A 6,000-nucleotide genomic window follows, 5' to 3' on the forward strand; every position below is an offset into this window, starting at 1 on the left:
ACAGAACCTGAACCAGGGGAGAACAACAGCACCTAAACCGGGGAGACCAACAGAACCTGAACCAGGGAGAACAACAGCACCTGAACCAGGGGAGAACAACAGCACCTGAACCAGGGGAGACCAACAGAACCTGAACCAGGGGACAGCAACAGCACCTGAACCAGGGAGAACAACAGCACCTGAACCGGGGAGACCAACAGCACCTGAACCAGGGAGAACAACACCACCTGAACCAGGGGAGAACAACAGCAACTGAACCAGGGGAGAACAACAGAACCTGAACCAGGGAGAACAACAGCACCTGAACCGGGGAGACCAACAGAACCTCAACCAGGGAGAACAGCAGCACCTGAACCGTAGAGAGCAACAGAACCTGAACCGGGGATAGCAACAGACCCTGAACCAGGGGAGAACAGAACCTGTACCGGGGAGAACAACAGCACCTGCACCAGGGGAGAACAACAGAACCTGAATCAGGGAGAACAATAGAATCTGAACCGGGGAGAACAACAGCACCTGAACCGGGGAGACCAACAGAACCTGAAACAGGGAGACCAACAGAACCTGAACCAGGGGAGACCAACAGAACTTGAACCAGGGGAGAACAACAGCACCTGAACCGGGGAGAACAACAGCACCTGAACCAGGGAGACTAACAGAACCTGAAACAGGGGAGAACAACAGCACCTGAACCAGGGAGACGAACAGAACCTGAACCAGGGAGACCAACAGCACCTGAACCAGGGAAACCAACAGAACCTGAACCAGGGGAGAGCAACATCACCTGAACCGGGGAGAACAACAGAACCTGAAGCGGGGAGAACAACAGAACATGAACCAGGGGAGAACAACAGAACCTGAACCGGGGAGAACAACAGAACCTGAACCAGGGGAGAACAGAAACTGAACCAGGGGAGTCCAACAGAACCTGAACCAGGGGAGACCAACAGAACCTGAACCAGGGGAGAACAACAGCACCTGAACCAGGGGAGACCAACAGCACCTGAACCAGGGGAGACCAACAGAACCTGAACCGGGGAGACTAACAGAACCTGAACTGGGGAGACAAACAGAACCTGAACCAGGGATACCAACAGCACCTGAACCAGGGAGACTAACAGAACCTGAACCGGTGAGTCCAACAGAACCTGAACCAGGGAGACCCACAGCACCTGAACCAGGGAGACTAACAGAACCTGAACCGGGGAGACCAACAGAACCTGAACCGGGGAGACTAACAGAACCTGAAACGGGGAGACCAACAGAACCTCAACGAGGGGAGACCAACAGAACCTGAACCGGGGAGAACAACAGAACCTGAACCGGGGAGAAAAACAGCACCTGAAACAGGGGAGACCAACAGAACCTGAACCAGGGAAAACAACAGCACCTGAACCAGGGAGACCAACAGAACCTGAACCAGGGGAGAGCAACAGCACCTGAACCGGGGAGAACAACAGAACCTGAACCGGGGAGAACAACAGCACGTGAACCAGGGAGACCAACAGAACCTGAACCAGGGAGAACAACAGCACCTGAACCAGGGAGACCAACAGAACCTGAACCAGGGAGAACAACAGCACCTGAACCAGGTAGACCAATAGCACCTGAACCAGGGAGAACAACAGAACATGAACCAGGGGAAAGCAACAGCACCAGAACCAAGGGAGACAAACAGAACCTGAACCAGGGAGACCAACAGAACCTGAACCAGGGAGAACAGCACCTGAACCAGGGGAGAACAACAGAACCTGAACCGGGTAGACCAACAGCACCTGAACCAGGGAGAACAACAGCACCTGAACCAGGGAGAACAACAGCACCTGAACCAGGGGAGAACAACAGCACCTGAACCGGGGAGACCAACAGCACCTGAACCAGGGAGAACAACAGCACCTGAACCGGGGAGAGCAACAGCACGTGAACCGGGGAGATCAAAAGAACCTGAAACGAGGAGAACAACAGAACCTGAACCAGGGAGTACAACAGCACCTGAACCAGGGGAGAACAACAGCACCTGAATCAGGGAGAACAACAGCACCTGAACCAGGGGAGAACAACAGCACCTGAACCAGGGGAGACCAACAGAACCTGAACCAGGGGACAGCAACAGCACCTGAACCAGGGAGAACAACAGCACCTGAACCGGGGAGACCAACAGCACCTGAACCAGGGAGAACAACACCACCTGAACCAGGGGAGAACAACAGCAACTGAACCAGGGGAGAACAACAGAACCTGAACCAGGGAGAACAACAGCACCTGAACCGGGGAGACCAACAGAACCTCAACCAGGGAGAACAACAGCACCTGAACCAGGGAGACCAACAGAACCTCAACCAGGGAGAACAGCAGCACCTGAACCGTAGAGAGCAACAGAACCTGAACCGGGGATAGCAACAGACCCTGAACCAGGGGAGAACAACAGAACCTGAACCAGGGAGAACAACAGCACCTGAACCGGGGAGACCAACAGAACCTCAACCAGGGAGAACAGCAGCACCTGAACCGTAGAGAGCAACAGAACCTGAACCGGGGATAGCAACAGACCCTGAACCAGGGGAGAACAGAACCTGTACCGGGGAGAACAACAGAACCTGAATCAGGGAGAACAATAGAATCTGAACCGGGGAGAACAACAGCACCTGAACCGGGGAGACCAACAGAACCTGAAACAGGGAGACCAACAGAACCTGAACCAGGGGAGACCAACAGAACTTGAACCAGGGGAGAACAACAGCACCTGAACCGGGGAGAACAACAGCACCTGAACCAGGGAGACTAACAGAACCTGAACCAGGGGAGAACAACAGCACCTGAACCAGGGAGACGAACAGAACCTGAACCAGGGAGACCAACAGCACCTGAACCAGGGAAACCAACAGAACCTGAACCAGGGGAGGGCAACATCACCTGAACCGGGGAGAACAACAGAACCTGAAGCGGGGAGACCAACAGAACATGAACCAGGGGAGAACAACAGAACCTGAACCGGGGAGACCAACTGAACCTGAACCAGCGGAGACCAACAGAACCTGAACCGGGGAGAACAACAGAACCTGAACCAGGGGAGAACAGAAACTGAACCAGGGGAGTCCAACAGAACCTGAACCAGGGGAGACCAACAGAACATGAACCAGGGGAGAACAACAGCACCTGAACCAGGGGAGACCAACAGCACCTGAACCAGGGGAGACCAACAGAACCTGAACGGGGAGACTAACAGAACCTGAACTGGGGAGACAAACAGAACCTGAACCAGGGATACCAACAGCACCTGAACCAGGGAGACTAACAGAACCTGAACCGATGGACACCACAAGCACCTGAACCAGGGGAGAACAACAGAACCTGAACTGGGGAGAATAACAGCACCTGCACCAGGGGAGAACAACAGAACCTGAACCAGGGAGTACAACAGAATCTGAACCGGGGAGAACAACAGCACCTGAACCAGGGGAGACCAAAAGAAACTGAACCAGGGGAGAACAACAGCACCTGAACCAGGGGAGACCAACAGGTCCTGAACCAGGGGAGACCAACAGAACCTGAACCAGGGAGAACAACAGCACCTGAACCGGGGAGCCCAACAGCACCTGAACCAGGGGAGACCAACAGCACCTGAACCAGGGGAGACCAACAGAACCTGAACCGGGGAGACTAACAGAACCTGAACTGGGGAGACCAACAGAACCTGAACCAGCGGAGACCTACAGAACCTGAACCGGGGAGAACAACAGAACCTGAACCGGGGAGAACAACAGCACCTGAACCAGGTGAGAACAGAACCTGAACCGGGGAGACCAACAGCACCTGAACCAGGGGAGAACAGAACCTGAACCAGGGGAGACCAACAGAACCTGAACCGGGGAGAACAACAGAACCTGAACCAGGGGAGAACAGAACCTGAACCAGGGAGACCAACAGAACCTGAAGCGGTGGAGACCAGCAGCACCTGAACCAGGGAGAACAACAGAACCTGAACCGGGGGAGACCAACAGCACCTGAACCAGGGGAGAACAACAGAACCTGAAGCGGTGGAGACCAACAGCACCTGAACCAGGGAGAACAACAGAACCTGAACCGGGGGAGACCAACAGCACCTGAACCAGGGGAGAACAACAGAACCTGAACCGGGGAGAATAACAGCACCTGCACCAGGGGAGAACAACAGAACCTGAACAAGGGAGAACAATAGAATCTGAACCGGGGAGAACAACAGCACCTGAACCGGGGAGACTAACAGAACCTGAACAAGGGGAGACCAACAGAACCTGAACCAGGGGAGACCAACAGAACCTGAACCAGGGGAGAACAGCAGCACCTGAACCGGGGAGAACAACAGCACCTGAACCGGGGAGACTAACAGAACCTGAACCAGGGGAGAACAACAGCACCTGAACCGGGGAGACCAACAGAACCTGAACCAGGGAGACCAACAGCACCTGAACCAGGGAGACCAATAGCACCTGAACCAGGGAGAACAACAGAACCTGAACCAGGGGAGAGCAACAGCACCTGAACCGGGGAGAACAACAGAACCTGAACCGATGGACACCACAAGCACATGAAACAGGGGAGAACAACAGAACCTGAACTGCGGAGAATAACAGCACCTGCACCAGGGGAGAACAACAGAACCTGAACCAGGGAGTACAACAGAATCTGAACCGGGGAGAACAACAGCACCTGAACCAGGGGAGACCAACAGAACCTGAACCGGGGAGACTAACAGAACCTGAACTGGGGAGACCAACAGAACTTGAACCAGGGATACCAACAGCACCTGAACCAGGGAGACTAACAGAACCTGAACCGGGGAGACCAACAGAACCTGAACCAGGGAGACCCACAGCACCTGAACCAGGGAGACTAACAGAACCTGAACTGGGGAGACCAACAGAACCTGAACCAGGGAGACCAACAGCACCTGAACCAGGGAGACTAACAGAACCTGAAACGGGGAGACCAACAGAACCTCAACGAGGGGAGACCAACAGAACCTGAACCGATGGACAGCACAAGCACCTGAAACAGTGGAGAACAACAGAACCTGAACTGGGGAGAATAACAGCACCTGCACCAGGGGAGAACAACAGAACCTGAACCAGGGAGTACAACAGAATCTGAACCGGGGAGAACAACAGCACCTGAACCGGGGAGACCAAAAGAAACTGAACCAGGGGAGAACAACAGAACCTGAACCAGGGAGAACAACAGCACCTGAACCGGGGAGACCAACAGAACCTGAACCAGGGAGAACAACAGCACCTGAACCAGGTAGACCAATAGCACCTGAACCAGGGAGAACAACAGAACCTGAACCGGGGGAGACCAACAGCACCTGAACCAGGGGAGAACAACAGAACCTGAACCGGGGAGAATAACAGCACCTGCACCAGGGGAGAACAACAGAACCTGAACAAGGGAGAACAATAGAATCTGAACCGGGGAGAACAACAGCACCTGAACCGGGGAGACTAACAGAACCTGAACAAGGGGAGACCAACAGAACCTGAACCAGGGGAGACCAACAGAACCTGAACCAGGGGAGAACAGCAGCACCTGAACCGGGGAGAACAACAGCACCTGAACCGGGGAGACTAACAGAACCTGAACCAGGGGAGAACAACAGCACCTGAACCGGGGAGACCAACAGAACCTGAACCAGGGAGACCAACAGCACCTGAACCAGGGAGACCAATAGCACCTGAACCAGGGAGAACAACAGAACCTGAACCAGGGGAGAGCAACAGCACCTGAACCGGGGAGAACAACAGAACCTGAACCGATGGACACCACAAGCACATGAAACAGGGGAGAACAACAGAACCTGAACTGCGGAGAATAACAGCACCTGCACCAGGGGAGAACAACAGAACCTGAACCAGGGAGTACAACAGAATCTGAACCGGGGAGAACAACAGCACCTGAACCAGGGGAGACCAACAGAACCTGAACCGGGGAGACTAACAGAACCTGAACTGGGGAGACCAACAG

The sequence above is a fragment of the Hemitrygon akajei genome, chromosome 26, assembly GCF_048418815.1.
Source record: "Hemitrygon akajei chromosome 26, sHemAka1.3, whole genome shotgun sequence".
NCBI lineage: Eukaryota > Metazoa > Chordata > Chondrichthyes > Myliobatiformes > Dasyatidae > Hemitrygon > Hemitrygon akajei.